The sequence below is a fragment of the Amblyomma maculatum genome, chromosome 1, assembly GCF_055883805.1.
Source record: "Amblyomma maculatum isolate TAMU_Amacu chromosome 1, ASM5588380v1, whole genome shotgun sequence".
In the NCBI taxonomy this organism is placed as follows: Eukaryota; Metazoa; Arthropoda; class Arachnida; order Ixodida; family Ixodidae; genus Amblyomma; species Amblyomma maculatum.
Genome location: NC_139344.1, coordinates 245,622,744 through 245,641,842, shown reverse-complemented (window position 1 = coordinate 245,641,842; position 19,099 = coordinate 245,622,744). Strand labels below are relative to the sequence as shown.

The 19,099-nt window shown below is 46.4% G+C and overlaps 1 long non-coding RNA gene across 7 annotated transcripts in view; it reads right to left on the bottom strand.

Annotated features, from left to right (window-relative positions):
• The window catches only part of LOC146206141 (uncharacterized), a 195,608-nt gene extending 183,201 nt beyond the window's left edge, over positions 1–12,407 (bottom strand). For all 7 annotated transcript variants that reach the window (XR_014704363.1, XR_014704361.1, XR_014704362.1 and 4 more), the window contains exon 1: positions 12,051–12,407. This is a non-coding gene — a long non-coding RNA (uncharacterized LOC146206141). The remainder of the gene's footprint in view (positions 1–12,050) is intronic.
• Positions 12,408–19,099: the final 6,692 nt, after the last annotated feature.

Sequence of the window (19,099 nt, the reverse complement as noted above, 5' to 3'; positions counted from 1 at the left end):
TTTCATCGAATTTATCCAATTTTTACCTTCTGTGTTTTTCACCTGTTGCTTAATGCTCTTTATTTCTCCGTCCTTGTTACTAGCATATTTACTAGTTAGTTTCCTAGTTTTTTTCCTCCATTGTGAGTCAACGCTTTTTAGGTACAGGTATTTAAATACCTTAGCTGCCCATCTGTTACTGTCCAATTTCCTCAGGCGTTCCTCATATAATATTTTACTCTGAGCTTCCCATATTTCGAAAGATGCCCAGCCTATATCTCCCTGTACCGCCTCATTTGTAGTTTTGCCGTGGGCACCTAGTGCTAATCGTCCAACGGATCTCTGATTTGTTTCTAATGTCGACTGTACCTCTGATTTTAGGCATAAAACCGCATTTCCGAAAGTAAGTCCGGGCACCATAATACCTTTCCAAATACCCCTCAAAACCTCATACCTGTTGTTTCCCCACATTGCCCTATGCTTCATTATCCCAGCATTCCTTCGCCCTTTGGCCTTAAGTGATTGCTCATGCTTTCCAATGTATGCCAATCCTTTGTTTACCCATACCCCCAGATATTTATATTCTTCTACTCTGGGTATTTCATGGCCTTGTATTTTAAGACCCTGATCAGTTGAGCCGTTGAAAATCATCAGACCCGACTTAATTGCGCTGAAACTGAAGCCTAGAGCGCCCCCTTCGTCTCCGCAATACTTAACTAGAGTTTGCAATTCTTCCAGACTCTCAGCTAGCAGCACAATATCGTCTGCATAGATCAAACCAGGGAGGCGCTGCTCTACCGCCTTTCCACCTAATCTATATGACAGGTTAAAACCTAGGTTACTGTCTTGTGTCCTCCGTTCCAGGTTTATCATATAAAGCATGAACAGCACCGGTGATAGAGGACAGCCTTGTCTTAATCCTTTGCATACTTTGACATCCTCCGTACTTCTTATCCTTTCCCACGTAATTTCTACTTTATCCCGGTATATTTCCTGTAGGAACTCTATTATCTCATAACCGATACTTTCTTCTTTTAATATGTTCCACAGGAGTTTCCTGCTTAGGAGTTCCCTGCTTAGTTTTCCGCGTACCACCAGCGCCGCCTGGTGGCCGTCGTGCCACTGCCTTGCTAGGACGGCTGAAGCTGCCGCGGCTGGAGGCACTGAAGAGCGTCTAATTTATCGCGAAACCAAAGGCATGATTCTGCGTTTAGAAGCGCTCGGTTATGATAAAAAGATTGTTCTGTACTCTATTCCACCGCAGCTGTACAAAACACAGCCGTGGTAGAACTCAGCTCGATTCAGCAGACTGGATAAGTACGGGGGATTGTTGAGCTTCTCGTTTGAGCGCTGCTCATTGCACTTCGTAACGTGGCTTCTGCCGTACCGTACCCCTGCAGACAAAAGTAAGCGGAGCACGCTTTGTTCTTTCTTCTATTATTTTTCATGCATTGCATAATTGAAATTGGCAGTCGTGGTATGTGCGATCCGGTACTAGACGTCAGTGCCTTTTCACTAGGACAAATATTTTTTCATCACCAGTGTAGAAAGCGTGATTTTAATTTGAACTTAAAAGCGTGCTCCGTTTACTTCTGTCTGCACCTGTAGATATAAAGTTCTGTTTATTTGCGTTTATCAGTTTCGCAACCAGATGAGAACATTTTGTGAAGGGCGCCTTTTAGAACTGGGCGTGAGTGGGGCCTTTGCAAGATGGACGACAACTTAAAGTCAACAAAGGGCGAATGTAAGTGGCATCCTGATATGCATTATGCGAACATCTAGATGACAAACCGAGAGAGTTAGCAACCTATCCGAATACATAATATTTCGTTGGAATTGCAGAGTCGCGTAATGCTTTCACCGGCATGCCTTCAGACTTCTTTCTGCATTAAACTATCGCAACTCACCTAGTGACCGTTCAACAATTTTTCAATGCGTCAGTAAATGAGCTTTGATTTAAAAAAGCTCTACAATTAGAGAATTAATTCGTTCGTTGTTTGCTTCGAATAAAAGGCGTATTGCGTCAAAGAAAGTACTTTTTTGTTTTTAAGTTGGATGATTTAGTCTGCTGGCTGAAGTACAGCTGAAAACATTCATGCAATATTTGTTTTAGCACACCTACAAATTAACATGTAGATATTCTTCATATTCAATCCAGAACTTGCCTATCGCGCTGCACGATCTAGCTGCTTCACCATGAATGACATGCTGATAATTGACCATGAGTGCTCGAGTCGTTTATTTGGGCATGAAATAGTATAGATACGCCAATCTCCAGTCGCAGTCGGCGCACGAGGCGGGTGGAACGAGAAAGTGGGATGGAGGATACGTCAGTGTATCCGCACACATCCCACCGTTAAATGGTGCCTGCTACAGTTTTCATCCTGTGCAAGGAACAAAGCATAGCAACTTTGTTGTTTAAAGTTCGTACTGTTTTTTTTTTTTTTTCTGCATTAACCATCCCCAATACTAATCCCATCCTACGATGTAGTTCATTCTTGGCTATTAAGATAGAGAGCACGGGTTTAGACTAAGGAGATTTAAAGTATGACAACTCTCCCCAACGCTCTCATATTGTAGGGCACCGATAATTTCCGGCCAACATTTATGAACAGGACAATTGCGGCCACTTAACGTTTTACAGTGCTAGCAGCGTGAGCCTTTTAGATGCATGCTTCCCAGCTGATCTCTGTGTTATTCGCTTCGAAGAATAAACAAAAGACAAATAAACCCATCAGTTGCATGTCGTTTGTTGACGTAAATAGGCAAGTGCCGAAATTCGACTGCAGGCCTTTGTTTTCCTACAGAAGTGTTCAACGGCATCACCCTAATAACAGTGCATTATATTTCGTGACACATGAGACACCAATTTAATTGATAAATTGTCTCATCACGAAGCTAGTTGAATCATTACTACTCCTTAAATTGGCAGTAGGTAATTATTGCATGTGTTCAATGCTCTTAACGCACGCAGTATTGCCAAATCGTACTGAATGTTAATATAGCAGGGAGGTCGTTTCATTTTGCTGTGATATATTTGCCCTCCACTAGCGATGCTTCATAGCAGGACAATATTATTTGCCAGAAAGTGTGCCCGTAATTCACAGTGCAGAGACGCTGTACTTTGCAAGTGCCCAATAGCAAGAAAAAAAAAAAAAGACTGAACTCACAACCGTTTCAAACCTACGCGCAGTGACTCTCTAGCTTCTATATTCCAGCAGCGCCTCGACTCGTCGCCAAGCTGGCATACAACTGAGGAGGTCCGGTGGCGCCTTCAAGCAATTAAAAAGAAAACTCCAAGTTCTTCACAACAATAAACTTGCGATAAAAGCATTATGCACGAAATAGAAAGTTCCAGATCCGCCGATGGGCGTAGCCACGGTACGACGAGCGGCGTACTCCGTCCTACTATACGCTTGCTCATTTTGAAACCAGGCGGCGCTGGGTGTCAGATTTTAAGCGTGCCCCCTGGGCAGCGCAGGTTCCCTATAGCATCTGGCTATTGCAAAACGGGAATTCGACCACATGCTCCAGCTGGGTATTATTGGCCTTCCTCCTGCGCTTGGGCCTCACCACTCCATCTGGTGCCCAAGAAAGAACCGGGTGACTGGCGTCCGTGGGGCGACTACCGGGCTCTCAACGCTCACACAGTCCACGACAGCTATCCCCTTCAACACATCCAAGACTTCACTGGACATCTGGAAAGCTGCAAGATCTTTAGTAAAGTGGACCTTGTCAAGGCGTACCCCCAAATCCTTGTTGAGCCGGCCGATATTCCGAAGACGGCCATCACTACACCCTTCGGACTGTTTGAGTATGTGCGCATGCCATTTGGGCTACGCAACGCAGCTTAAACTTTCCAAAGGTTCATTGCTGAAGTGACGCGTGGACTCCTGGCGGTATTTGCCTACATCGACGACATCCTCGTCGCGAGTTGTTCTCCACAGGATCATGAGCGTCACCTCCGGGAACTCTTTCAACCCTTCCAAGAGTTTGGTTTGGTCGTCAATGCCCAGAAATATGTTTTTGGCTCTTCTGAGCTTGAATTCTTGGGCCACCACATCTCGGTGCTGGGAATTCGTCCATTGCCTTCTCACGTCCAGGCTGTTAAGGACTTTCCAGCACCCACTACCCTACGCAAGCTCCGTGAGTTCCTGGGCCGAGTGAATTTTTCACGCCGTGTTATTCTGCACTGCGCCGAGCTTCTTCACCCCCTGACTGACCTTCTTCGCACCACCAAGTCCTCATCCTCCACGATTTCCTGGTCTCCCGAAGCTCAGGCCGCTTTCACGGCTGCAAAACAAGCCCTCGCCGATTCAGTCGTCCTCATCCACCCTAGGACTTCCGCGCCCACTCGCATCATGGCGGATGCTTCTAGCGTGGCCATTGGTGCGGTCCTCCAGCAGCAGATCGACTACAAGTGGCACCCATTGGGTTTCTTCTCTCGGAAGTTCCAGCCTGCCGAGACTCACTACAGCGTATTTGGCCGTGAGCTGCTTGCCATCTACTCCACCATCCAGCACTATCTCCACTTCTTGGAGGGCCAGCCATTTTACGTTCTCACGAACCATAAGCCTCTGGTGTATGTGTTCCGCACGAACTCTTCGAAGTATGTCGCCCGTGAACTTCGTCAGCTGGCCTACATATCGGAGTTCACAACCAATATTCGACATATCAAAGGCACCGACAATGAGGTAGCTGACGCACTTTCACGCATTACCACCATCGGCGTGTCTTCCCCTGCTGTGAACTGGCAATCTCTGGCCCGGGCGCAGCTTGAAAACCCTGAGCTGCAAGCCCTTCGTGTCCACCCCCGAGGAGGTCTGCAGCTCGTGCCTCATCTGTTTGTACCCGGATCGCTCTAATGCGACATATCATCGGCCCTACTGTGACCGTTCATCCCGGAGGCCTTTCGTCGTGCCATTTTCCATTCCCTCCACGACATCTGCCATCCTAGCATTCGAGCCCCGCAGCGCCTCGTTACCCAGCGGTACGTCTGGCCGAACATTAACACCGACGTTTGCCAGTGGGCCCGCTCGTGCCTTCCTTGCCAGTCCGCCAAAGTTACACGCCATACCAAGACTCCCCCTCAGTCTTTCCCGCCGCCTGGATCGCGCTTTGACCATATTCATCCTGACCTGGTTGGACCGCTTCCACCCTAGAAGGGCTACAAGTATATTCTGACGATGGTTGACCGCTTCACCCGTTGGCCCGAAGCCGTTCCAATTCCGGACATTACTGCGCAAACAGTTGCCAGAGCTTTCGTTTCAGCGTGGGTTTCCCGCTTCAGCTGCCCCGGCATTGTTACCACGGATCGCAGCCGCCAATTCGAATGTGCCCTCTTCACTTCGCTCACACGGCTACTCGGCACTAAACACTGCCGCACCACATCATACCTTCCCTGTGCCAACGGCATGGTCGTGCGGCTCCATCGCCAGCTCAAGGCTGCCCTCACTGCGCGCCTAGATCGCGAGCACTGGGTCGACCACCCCCCTATGGTGCTCCTAGGCCTACGTGCCGTCCTGCGTCGTGACTTTGGCTATTCGGCGGCTGAACTCGTCTTCGGTACATCCCTGCGGCTTCCCGGAGACTTGTTCGTATCTTCGGCTCCCTCGTCACAGCCCCTACAATACCTTCATCGCCTACAAGACTGTCTTCAGCATCCGCGCCCAGTGCCGCCTCGCTCATCTGCCCATCGTCTTCATGCACCCAGACCTTGCTTCCTCGACGCATGTGTTTCTCAGACGAGACGCTGTAAAGGCGCCTCTTACCCCTTCATACGACGGCCTGTACCGCGTCCTCAACAGGACGACAAAGTCGGCGACAATCCTGCTGGATGGTCATGAAGAGGTCATCTCTCTAGATCGCCTCAAACCCGCGTACCTCGGGACACCTCCCCAGGAGCTCTCCTCAGATGTTTCCGGCTTATCTGCAGACCTGCTGGCCGCCGTTCCACCCCCATCTGTGCCTCGTCGGCGCATACATTTCGCCATTCCGTCTAGGCGGGGGGGTCCTATAGCGCCCGCCGATGCTATTGGCCTCAAGATCGAGCAGAGTCGCCACCTTGCGGCTCAGCGGTGAAACCTACTCAGTGTGGATGAGTTTTCGCGTCGCGTGCCAGCCCGCAGTGATTTACGCGCGCGCATGCGAAGTGCACAGTAGTGTTTTTGTTTGTTTCGCAGTTCCTGTGAGCTTTTGCTTACCTATATGCCTCTTGCAAAATAAATATGAAGTCTATAACCCCACACTTCATTAAAAAAATATATACTTGTCCGTATCGAACATGTCATGCTTGGATAAGGACATCATCCATCGCGGTCTTTGGCGCATGAGATCCTTTGAAATGCAATGTCTCAAACGAAGTGGTACTGTCGTTACCGCCGTGTCAAAGCAAAAAAGGTCGTTTCCGTCAATAAAAGTTAATGCAAACGATCAGAAATCGCATATTCCCGTTTCTGTTTGGAATACCGCAGCTACTAAAACATATGCCACCGCAGACTGCTTTATATAGCAGAATGCAGTTTGAACAGACCACTCTATGCCTACTATGCCGTCTGTATGCACGATAGAGTTGTGTGAGTACTCTTTATTTTTTTTGCTTTTAAACCTCTGTCGCAGTGTCTCAATGGTAAGGGTGCTCGAATGCTGATTTCGAGAACGGGGGATTCAATCACAACCGTTTCGAAAGGCGTTCCCCTGCTGTTGGATTTGACTGCACAATAAACAATCTCACGTGGTAAATGTGGTGTTAATAATGAAAAAAAAAAAAAAAAAAAAAACGACACCAAAACCAGCCTCTGCAATCATCCGTCATAGCCGATGCCGCTTTCATGCGTTAAACCCGGGCCAATATGCTTTTTTTTTTTTTTTTTTAAAGCTTCAGTGCATCCGTAAACGTTTTAGTGAGCACATTTTGCTTTAGAGAAATGCTCGAATGTTTCGTAAACATATTCCCTGCACCTAATTGTTACCCTAAATATTACATAATACACCTAGATCAATGTACTTTACTGGTAGCCTAATATAATCATTATAATCCCTTTTCGTCCAAGTGCTGTCTTCCGACAAAACTCGTCATTTCTGACAAGGGGAGTAAAACAGCTTCATGCGGGCTTAAATATCAGAGTTTAGTTCGGGGATAAATACATTTTTACAGACGCATGATAAGATGGCCTCCATTTTTTTCGGAATAGTTTTATATCCGGCATCTGTTTTGGAAGCAACCCTAATATTTTACTTCGCATAAGATTTAGTCCGTTAAATAATTAGTGATAGAGAAATTTTCAGCCTGTAAAATTGCTTCCCAGAACATGACAGTGCCCATGCGCAGTTTATAACAATGTCTTCGCAGCGAGTAATTCGTAGCTTGCACTTTAACGTTACTGAAAATTAATCGCTGATTATTGTAAATTCTGTCAAGTGTGTAAAAATTCTCTCACATGGTGAAATTTATTCGCATTGCAAAACAAAATAATTACACTACTAATTTACCGTTATATAACATCACACACATCAAAAATCCCTTATACTTTCCTCGGTTTCAGGAAATCATTTACAGTTAGTGGCGCATGAATTAATACACTATCACATTCTATGACAGAGGCCGCAAAAAGCATCTAGGCAAATTCAACCCACTCAGCGCTGTACACGTGAACAATCAGCTTTCCAGTGCAGCGAGGTTTCCTGTATAGTGTCGGCGTGATCTCATTTTTGGGGAATACTTGTACGCGGTTGTCTGGGCCAGAGTTGATGTGCACTCAGTCTAAAGCAACTCACCATGCAAAGCGCTGCCAATGCTACATTTAACCTGCTTAATCCTCGAGTGAAGTACGATATAATGGACCAGGCTTTCTCGATTCAAATCTAAATTACTGCAGGTCAGAGCACGAACCTTGTATCTGCGTGGGCTTGACACTAAATTCGCCGGTCTCACTCGCATGAGACACGCGCAAACTGTTTAAAAGTCGATAAGAAAAAGCTGTCATTAGGCAGGCCCAAGCATTAGGCGCGTGAGCGCGCTACAACGCAAGAAACGTGCAAAGTAAATCTAGAAGACTGGTGGTTGCGTGCTTTGTTTTCCTAAAATCCGCTCTTCTTCTGCTGCATTGGCGAAATCCTTGGATTTCTTTCGGCAATATTGCAGAAATACTGCACAAGACATGTTTTCATCGCCAACAAACCCGCCGTAAACTTGGAAGCAGACCTACGCAGTGTGCGTTTCTGCGAGCGCCGCCGGCTGCCAATCCACACTACCGGAGTAACGATGGCACCACCTCTAGGTCGATCTCGCGGCGAATAAAGCGGAGGCGCTGAGATCACCGTTACCAGCCGTGTTAGAGGAAAATAAAGATGTACAGCGCGTGCTCGGAGCGCAAGCTTGGCACGGGCTGTTCAGAATGAGAAGCCTGCCACGCTGGTCATCTTACTCTGGTGCTCTGCTGCGACCTTGCAAATTTGCAACAGTTGCTTTGTCTGCAAGCTTAATAAATCTTGTATTTGCCATCAACTCCACAAAAATCACCTTTTTTTAAGGAGAAAAAATCGGATTCGGTGAGTTTGTATGTTTTGTTTGTCATTTTCGTTCGTGTCATGTTTTCGGTGCCTCGCGTTGTCGTTCGTGTCTCGTTTTCGCTGCCTCGCAACCCTGCCAACGATGCCCTTCACATACCTTCAAGCAGTGCAACGCAGCGATATCTGAGCAGATTTTTTCTATAAGATCCACACTGTGAAGATGTCCAGGCACGTGAAGCAGGTTATTGCAAACGTGTATGCTCGGAACAGAGCCCGTTTCCGCAGAAACCACTCGGCCATGAAACGAGCACGTAGTGATACGCTTCTTTCTCTTTTCTTGCGGACTACTTGTGTAGCTTTCGCTGCGTTGCGCCTGATGTATGAAACGGAGTATAGATTAAACAGTTCATTAACTAGTTTTTCGGGAGTCAAAATGATCGCTCTAGATAATGTGCGGTGTTCAGATGTAAACAAACTGACGATTTTTTTTAAATGGCAGTGCAGCATGCTGCAGCGTTTTGCTCATGTTCGCCTTTTACCACGCTTTCCGACAGATAAGACAAAGAAGAGCCCCATATGTGCTTTTAACGATAGAAACTACGAACGCAGCGAAATCAACCACGGAGCTGTGTCAGAATCCTGGCACAAAATGGATGCGGCAAATGCAAATCATTCGTCGTCGTTCCGGCGTTGCTCGCCTGCAATGCCTGTGGGTTATGCCGTGCTGTGAGGTATTTGAATAGCCTTCTCTGAACGAACTTTCATTCAAAAAGAGCACTAGTGTGATATACACCTTGTTTAATACTATTTCAGTTCATATTTTTACTAGATGTTGTTACCCACGGCTTGATCTGTCGGGTCACATGCTCACTACTCAATGACCATTGAAATTCGCATTGTGGCAGTGGTGCATCTCGATGACCACCGAAAATGTCAATCGCCATTCACTCAATGGAGATTGAGATTGCTCTTGTGACAGAGGTATAACATGAGCGTCAGCAGGAATTTTTTTCTTTGGGGGGCGGGGGGTGCAAAACCAATTCAAATGCATCCTACACACCTACACTGGGTGGGGCAGTTGTTCGGTTCAAATGTTTGGGGGTGCTCAAAACAACTCTTCTTGTCAGGTGCACTGATGGTGTGCTGACACACTTATCAAAGAAATTTGAAAAAGCCTGAGCTTTTGCTGTTACTCATGTGGGGGTGTCATAGTCTTTGTACAGAACAGCTGTTCTTCCAAGGGCAGGTGTGCAGTTCTTAGAGACTCTGCAAATTTGGCTGAGCTCACCCAAGTTGATCTCTTTCAGATCCTTCTAGCCTCCTGCAAAATTTTGTTCAGACGCCCCTCTGGCTGATATACATATTTCCACTTAACAAGAAAGTGAAATACTTGTTTTTTTTTTTTTTCTGCAGTTTAGCTGACACGGGCAATGTTTGGCCACACAGACGGGTTCTACAATGCTCTCAGAATTACCTTTTTTTGCACCACTGGTTCCATTTCTTTGGCACGAAGAAGACAACATCAGTTCATGCTTTCTTTACAATCTTTTTTAGGTTGTGTGATACAGTATGTAGACACAATATGAAAGCACTGAACAAGGTTTGACGGGGAGCTTCAGTTCGCAAGCCGAGTCAACATTTCGAAAAGAAGACTTGTCTTCATCTGCACCCAGACAAAGACAGGTCCACTTGTCAAAACATTGGCTCGGCTTGCAAACTGAGGCTTCTCCTCAACCCCTATTCAGTGCTTTTTTATACTGTGTAGCCATCTTCTTTCTCTCGTTTTGCCCAGTCTGTAAACACAGTATCACAGACACCTTCCTTTAACTGTTGTTTGCTTTAAGTCGCTTCCTGATAGCAGAAAGCTCTCTGCTACAGCAGTGAAAAGAAGATTCGCTGAACACCTGGCTTCTTTAAAACGGCGCAGTTGGCTCTGAAATGCATCTTCCTGCTGGCGTGCACATGAGTTTTCAAGAGCGCTCATGAAACAACTTACTATAGGTCTCTTTACCAGTTTCGAATGTGTCGAGGCATGCACAAGAACTGGCTTGTTGCCCCTTAGCTCCCAGGCTCAGCATACATGCTTGGGGCCAAAATGCAAGCACAAATCCAGACACCTAATGTGGTCATCAGCTGGGCACTGAATGGTTACCTTTACATTTGAAGGCAGACAGTGAACATGGTTACAACTTGGGACACTTATGTCTAAAAGCACCCCACTGACATCATTCAGAACTGCAAGGACAGCATCCTTAAACATAAAGACCATGGCTTACATCACGCTTGGTGCACTGATCCTGAAACTTGCAGTCTTGGAGAGACATATATATCACTCAAGACAGGCGCAAAGCATTTACCAATACAAATTCCACTTCGTTGAGAGAGAATATGACCTTCACACTGTATGAACAAAGATGGAGATCAAGTTTTTTGGAGTTGCTTTCGACATACCTGAACTCCACCTTTGAGAAATGAGGTCTCGGAGAGCAGGATATATGTCACTCAAGAAAACTCAGACACAGATCGAACGTCGGGTAAGGTAAGCAAACACTGCAGCAAGTGTAAGAAATGCAAACCTGCCTTTAAAAGAGCAGCTATTCTGCACAAATGCTGTGACACAAACACAAGACTGATGGCAGAAGCTGAGGCCATTTCAAAATTTTTTAAGTATGCTACCATGCCGCCCATGCACTTGAGCGGAAAAGGGTTGTTATTATATGCCCATGAGCATGTTAAACATTAGAGGGAAGGACTGGAGCAACAAAGTAACAGTTGCATGATGTGTTTTGCTGTTTCTTTTCTTTGTACTGTCTTGGAACTGGAGGCTCTATAAGCCGGTTCAAGTCTATAAACTGCGTTGTTCCTGTGTTTGCATCAGTCTTCCTTGCCCCTATCACTATACTGCACTGTATTAATCTGTTTCAAGCAATGATTTAAAAAGAAAGAAAGGTAACTCAACGTTTTATGTGACCCATAAAAACAAAGGTACAACAAAAGAAAGAAGATGTCTAAGGCATGAAAGAGCACTGAGCAAATGTTGTAGGGAAGCCTGAGTTTGCAAGCCAAGCCAACATTTCGACAAGGAGACTTGTCTTTGTCTGGGCAGCACGATCATCGTGCTGAGAAAAACCTGTCAATGCCTGTCCAAAACCATAGTGAGCACAAAACCAATAACAAATCCGGTGCAATCAAAATGTAAGAGCCTACAGTCTAGGCAACCAGACACAAGATGAGCACAAAAAAAAAAAAAAAAAAAAATTCATGCGATGAGAAACGTAAATCCAGACGCAGAGAAATTAACTTTTGTAATACCAACAGGATCGCAATCCTAGGTTGGATTGATCCAGCAGTCAAAAGACACAGCCAAAAACGTGCATGCTTTTAAAGTGATCTGAGTACCTGTGTCACAAAACACTGCTGTTATATTGACCACCAACTATAAATTTAAGCTAGCACGGGCGGACACGAACACAAAAACACACACAGGAATACGGAAACTAGCGCGCATTACGATACAATATGTCGTCGAACTTCAAATTCAGATTGTAAGCATTGCTTACCTCTAAAGACAACTGCGTAGTCATGCAGACAGCTGTTTGCCTTTATACAAGTTCAGCAAAAGTAGTGCTGCATAATTTGGCAGATCCAACTTGTAGTCGCATTGAATAGAACTCTCCTCCTTCCGATCCCTTCAAACTAGAGCACCCATCCTTCAGAATGAGCGCAGCATACACAAGCACACACACTAAGTTTGATAAGTTAGCAAGACTCGAAATGGCCCTTTACGTGGAATATCGCATTTCGACAGCGCTACACGAGCGAACGCCCTACTAGAGTTGCTTACGAACGCTGAACACAGCACACTTCATGACGAGCGCTGCGCAAAGGGTAAGCCGAGGCTCGATGACTAAAGTGACGGGGCCCAGCACTTTAACAACGGCGTTGAAGAAATGAACCCCCCCCCCCCCCCCCCCCAAGTGCATTTAGTTTTGGTTCCGATTTCACTGGGATAAAACATTTGCAGACATTTTGCTTTACATTTTATTTTTACACATGGGTACAATGTCACATCAATGCATATAAAAACTACACTGATTACTACCTATGTTTAACACAATCATCAGTGCACGGCACTTTTTGCAGTACGCAGCAGTAGCAGTGGTGCCTCTTCGCAAATGGCCCCGTCACATAATGTGGATGCTTCACTGCAATGCAAAGAATAATCAGTTACGACCGTGCGGTGAAGCTTCTGAAACAAGTGCGCTGTCACTGTCGCAATCTCTTCTTCTTCTTTTTTTTTTTCACGAAAGCTGCATATGGTCGAGCGAGCAAGCACTACATTCGACATAAGGTGAGCAGAAAAAGTGCGCGGTCGTAATTCTGCACACTTGTGTTTGCTGTAGTGGGCCGCCAATGTCGCTGTTGGCTTCATATTTCGGCAGGCGTACCCACGTGCTTCGGGGATTAATACACACTACACAGCGCTGTTCGTTTCGCTTTTTTAGAGGTGGAAGACGCTGGGAAGACGAAAGAACACGTTTGTTTGGCAGTCGAAATAGCTCCAGCTTTTAGCCTGGGAACAGAAGGCCACCCCGGCTCGAAACAAGCGCGCTATCGCAATTTTTAATCACGCAAACGGCGTGGTAGAGCGCACTAGCACTGCATTCAACATAAATGAGCAAGGAAATGTCAGGTCAGAATATCACTCATGTATTTGCGGTAAGATGCGCTGGAACAAAACACGCGAGCGCTCACTGCTAGATCATTTGAACACTCCACGTGCGTACGCTGGCGACATACACCCCTTGCTACCGTCGCTCCAAGAAGCGTGCATCTCCGCTGGCAAGAGCACATCGCGAGCGGGAATTAAGGACGGATGCAAAAAGTAAGAGAGGGAGAAAGAGGCGACGCCGCTCCGAGCAACGCGCATGTCCGCGGGCGATAGAGATGAAAAAATTGAGAGGAGAAAGAAAGAGACGTTGTCTGGTTACATTGATTAGCAGCGAACTGTACTGAGCCTGGTCTGGCAACAGGTGCTGTTTAGTCTGGCAACACTGACAGTCAGAGCATTGCAGAGAGCGGAGCCACGACTACCATAGCCACGAGAACCAGTGTGCGCGCGGATTGGCTTATGTCCACCGACGTGCATGTCCCGCGGGATAGATAGATGGATTTATTGAAAGGAAAAGGCAGAGAGGTTGGCCGGAATAATTCAAATCTGGCCTGCTACTCTGCACTGGGGAAGGGGAGGAGAGAAGAAAGAAGGTCATGATGGGTGACGATGTGGGAGAAGGCATATGAAATACATATACAGACACAGTAGCTTGTTTTACAAGTGCGAATCAAGTCCGCTGGCGGACAAAAAAACTGCAAAGAGCACGCACTGCCTGGACACCCTTCCCCTTGTCCTGCCAAGCGCCCAGCAGCAGTTCCTCCGACAGAGGCCTCTTGTCTAAACGCTTCAAGGAAGCGGCTAGCGCACTTTATTCGCACGCATATGCTGGGCACACCAATAATATATGGTCCACAGTCTCTGGGATGCCACAAGTTGAACATTCCGACGAGTCTATCTGTCCAATTAAATGTAAGTACTTGTGCGTGAAAGCCACGTTTAAACGAAGTCTATGTAGTAAGCATGCCTGATGACGCGGAATATCACGCGGAACATATAATTTTAATGTTTGATCGAGCCTTCTTAGACGAATGTGTCGGGCGTCTGGCTGGGCCCAGTAAGCTGCTGTAGCATTCTTCATACAACTCGTAACATGGCACGTCGTGTTCGCTCTTGAAAAAGGCACAGCTGTTTCGAGGCCATTGATGAGTGCGCTTTTCGCTAACATCGGCCTGTTCATTCCCATTGAGCCCGCAGTGGGCAGGGATCCATTGAAACAATATCCTGTGGCCTTGCAGCTGGGCAGATGTGAGAAGCTCCATAATGTTTAGTGCCAGGGACTGATAGGTAGTGTGGCGTAAGAAGTTTTCCAAAATTTGTAATGCAGTCTTTGAGTCCGTGAATATACACCATTTTTGAGGTGGTTCCCCACATATGTAGCAAATAGATTCCCGAATGGCTACAAGTTCAGCAGCGGTTGATGTAGAGGTATGTCCCAAAAGGAAATGCAGAGTCGTTTTCTGAGTTGGTATGACCACAGCTGCAGTGGATGCCTGTGCTGACACAGATCCAACGGCGTATACGTGAATATAATTAGGATATTCTGACCAGATGCGCGCCAGAGTAAGTTGTTTGAGTCCACTAATTGGCACCACTGATTTCTTAAGTATTCCGGGAACACGAAGGTGCACCAAAGGTTTATTCATCGTCCATGGTGGTTGGGCGGGACGATATGGGAGGGCATATCTTGTCGGTACTTGCGACTGATGGCAGCGGAGTGCACTTGTAAAACTGCAGTCCGGACTCTCATCCAGAATCTTGCTGAGTGGGTGAAAACTGTGTCTTGTAAGTGCTCGTAAATATACACGAAGTGGTTCGTGTGACAAGTATATGGATATTGGGTGAGCATGTGCCTCTTCAATTGTGCCTTTGTTAGAGGTGCATCTAGGCAGTCCAAGGCATATTTTCAGTGCCTGCGATTGCACGCTCTCTAAAGTCCGCAAGCATGAAATGCTCATACTAGAGAGTATTGGAAGACTGTACCGGATGTAGCCAACAAACAGTCTCGTAAAGCCGTATTAAGGAGCGCTCAGTTGGACCCCATTTGATGGCAGCTATGTAACGAAGTACATGGCAAAAATTAATTAGCCTTCACACGCGGGAGCGAACACATTCCAATGGCAAATGTGAAAGAAGGGATCTTAGCCGGAGTGATTCACTCTGCATTTGTGATCTGACCAAGTGCTTATAACCTGCCATTCAAATTCAACATTAGATTGGTTGATTCGAGCACCTGACACCAAACTGAAGTTCTCGGTTAAACGAATAACCTCATCAATGCTTGGCTTGTCAGCACAGAAAAATCGAGGTCATCTGGATAAGCTAAAACCTTCAGTTCGTGACCCATAATACGAAAACCACTAACTGCTCTGCTGTTTATGACACTTATGCAAAGCGGCTCCATGTATAGAGCAAACAAGAGCAGGGACAGCGGGCCTCCTTTTTTAACTGAGGACTCGATGGGCACAGGTCATGATAGACATCCATTTACAATCAATCATGCGCAACATTCTTTGTAACAAAGGTGTATCCAAGTAGAAACAATTGAACCAAGATTGGCACGATTTAAGACAGAAAAAAGGAATGAATGAGACACGATCAAACGCCTTTGCCACATCAATTTGCAGCAGTGCCAACTGCTCGTAAGCGTCACTGCAATATTGCAAAACAGTACGCGCCACATGTCGATTAGACTGTATTGACCGGCCTCTCAAGCCACATGTTTGATGAGGTCCAATCAAAGTAGACATTACAATCTGTAGCAGATTTGAGAAAATTTTAGCAAAAATCTTATAACACATTTGAAACCATAATAAGCCTGTAGCCATCCACAAATCGGAGTTTTTTTTTATCAAGAGATTTTCATATTAACACAATATGACTTTTGGTAAAAGACTGGCAGAAACCCCAGATCAAAACTAGTCTAAAAAATTTGGATTAGGACACGGAAGAGAGTAGAATTGAATGTCTTGTAAAATTCACCTCATAGACCATCCGGACCCAGAGTTTTAGAAAACGGCAAACGGTCAATTGCGTCTTCCACTTCAGTTAAGGTTAATGGAGCACTTATCACCTTATATTCACCCTCAGAAAGTGACTTAATCATAGAAACAAGGTGCCCCCCACGAACGTCATCACCATTAGATGTAGTGGCAGAAAAAAGACAAGTAGTTATTTTCAAACTCGGTTACTATTGCACCAGATTAGTGAGCAAGGCACCACTACAATAGAATTCAGAGACATGTTTGACAGCCAATGGCGACGCTCATCAAGCAATGCCTGTCTAGTTGGCTCCTCAGACTGCAAAGCACGATTGCTACAGGACCGCACATGGGCCGCCCGAAAGCGCTCTGCATCGAACGTTTGAAAGTGGCATTTTAAATAGCAATTTTCTTTGTGTATAAGCCAGGAGCCTCACATTCAAGCTCATGCAAATTACAAAGGCTCTGCAGCAGCTGTTTCGCTTCACCGTTTTTGAAGTAAGACCTGACTGAACCAACCTCTATAGCTATGTTCCGAACTTGTTGCTTAAACAACTCCCAAGCTGCAGATGATGACAGACTCAAGACGAAACAAGAATCCAAAGCTGTCCTCAGGCGCTGTGCAAAGTCTTTCTCGTTTAACGGCGAAGCATTATCATAGGGCCCACTGTGGCAGAAACTTTGAACAGGGACTTTCCCCAATCCGCACGTGTCCATGCAATGGTCAGAGAAAGAAATCTGCCTGACATTGCATAAAATGTGCCGTTTTAGAAGTTCTGCGGAGACGTAAATATGATCAAAACGTGAATATGAAGCTCCTCTAATATATGTGAATGTGGATGACAGTCCAGTATCAATTAAAATGCATTTTTAGTGATACATGATAAAATACCAGGGCTCTTATTTTGATGGCCCAGCACTGTCATGTGGGTCGCATATATGCAGTTGAAGTCGCCCATTAATACCAAACACCGATCGCATTCTAGGAGATGTGCAATATCACTGAAAAGGCTGCTCTCTGTTTCTGATTATTTGAAGCATATGCAATGATAAGCCTCCATGATTCGCCATCCAGCCAAAAGTCTCAACATATAACGTATAACGCCCCGTTGGCGTCAACCTGGTGCATAAAGTCAGAAAGAGAAATTCTTTTTAAAGAGCAGAAAGCACCTGCCGAAAGGCCTACTGAGCGAGACAGACATATTGTAAAAAAGCTTGCAGGGCAATCTCCGTGTCCAATTCACTTCCTATATTAGACTCCTGAGTGCGACGGACGCAACTGGAATGATCAGAGGACTTAAATCCAACTTAAATCCAGCTAACTATTTTATCGCGTATGCATTTTAATTTATGCACTGCATTGTATACTCATCAAAACATATAGCTTTATTGACTTCCTTTTTGTTGTGTTCTATTTGTTAGTTGCCCGCAACTTCCGCAGCTGCAGTTTTTGGGGAATGGCAATATGCAAACCTCCGATATTACTCCAACCCGGTCCTGTGTCATCCACTCACCTAACTTCCTGTCGCACCCTGCTACGCTTCCCTTGGAATCCAATTTGTTACCATAAGTGACCATTACTCTTCGCACTACACGTCTTGCCCATGCCCATTTCTTCCTGATTTTCGCTACAATGCCATTAACTCTAGTTATATCTTTGATCCACTCTGCACGCTTCCCAGCTCTTAACGTTACACCGACCATTTTTCGTTCCATAGCCCTCTGAGTTGTCCTCAGCATAAGTAGAACTCTCGTTAAACTCCACGTTTCAGCCCCATAGGTGAGTGCAGGTAAGATTCCACGTATACACAGTAGTAAGCAGACCGTTGCTTTCAGACAAAGATATGTCCGACTTTAGGTGAAGTAATGTGTTCAGACACCAATCGAAAGAAATAGAAGAGAAGCACAATTACACTACTTTAATTATACGAGCGAAAAGATTTAGGCAATGTCCATCAAGGAGTAGTCCTGGTAAAGTATGTCATCCATATACAGTATGTCAACCTGGTACCGGGCCTCCAGGCTGCATTTCAGGTGGATAAACCTCTGCAGATGGCTGACGGTGAAGGCCTCCGGGCAGCTGCGGAAGCGGCGCTGCACCGCCAGGACCCCCCGGGGTTCCATTTCACTTCCGGAGTCTGTGGCCTCTTCGCTCTTCGAGGCGGGCACCTGCATCGTGCTATGCACGAACACGCAGTAATGCTCGCCATACCAGCAGCAAGCACTTGCACAGGTGCAGCAGCCATAGTACGGCGTCAAGTTGCGCAATTCCCACAATAAGCTGCTGCTTCCTCTCCCGTCTATCGTGGCACATGTCGGGGATATGGCTATGCATTCGTCGTTACACGATGCGGCTGTACTTCCCTGGGTGGGCCGCTTGATGAGGACACTGCCCTCGCTTGTAATTTTTTTCAGGTGACGTGGCGCACGGGGAGCTTCGGTTGTTGCTCGGGAACTGAGAGGTCTCCGGGATGACCACGATACGGTGTCGCTTCGTTGTCCTGGCGTAAGCGAGGCCCGACATATCAGGCCCGACTCCTTGCTTAGACGGCGGGCGTGCGTGGTGACGGACGGCCCTGGACCTGTGGTCGGAAGCTGGATGATGTGCCGTAGTCTGTCGACGCCATGACACGTCATGGTGGTGAGCGCTTAGATCGCCGATGAGGCCCGCTGGATACATCCACAAACAAGCCAGTGCCGTGGGGAAAAGCCTTCAGCTGAGCATGCAGGGTTTTTCAGACTGGATACATCCAATGGCCACAAACAGGCCAGTGCCGTGGGGAAAAGCCTTCCGCTGAGCATGCAACGTTTTTCAGGCTTGATCGTTGGATGCCCGAAGGTGGCCCGATGCTCCTAGCAGAACTGGTTCACGTGCGCCTCGCGCTTGTGCTCACGTGGCTGCTTCGCCTCGACAGCCCGAGTATAGTGCTCTAGAATTGGGGAAGTGTGCCGTCTT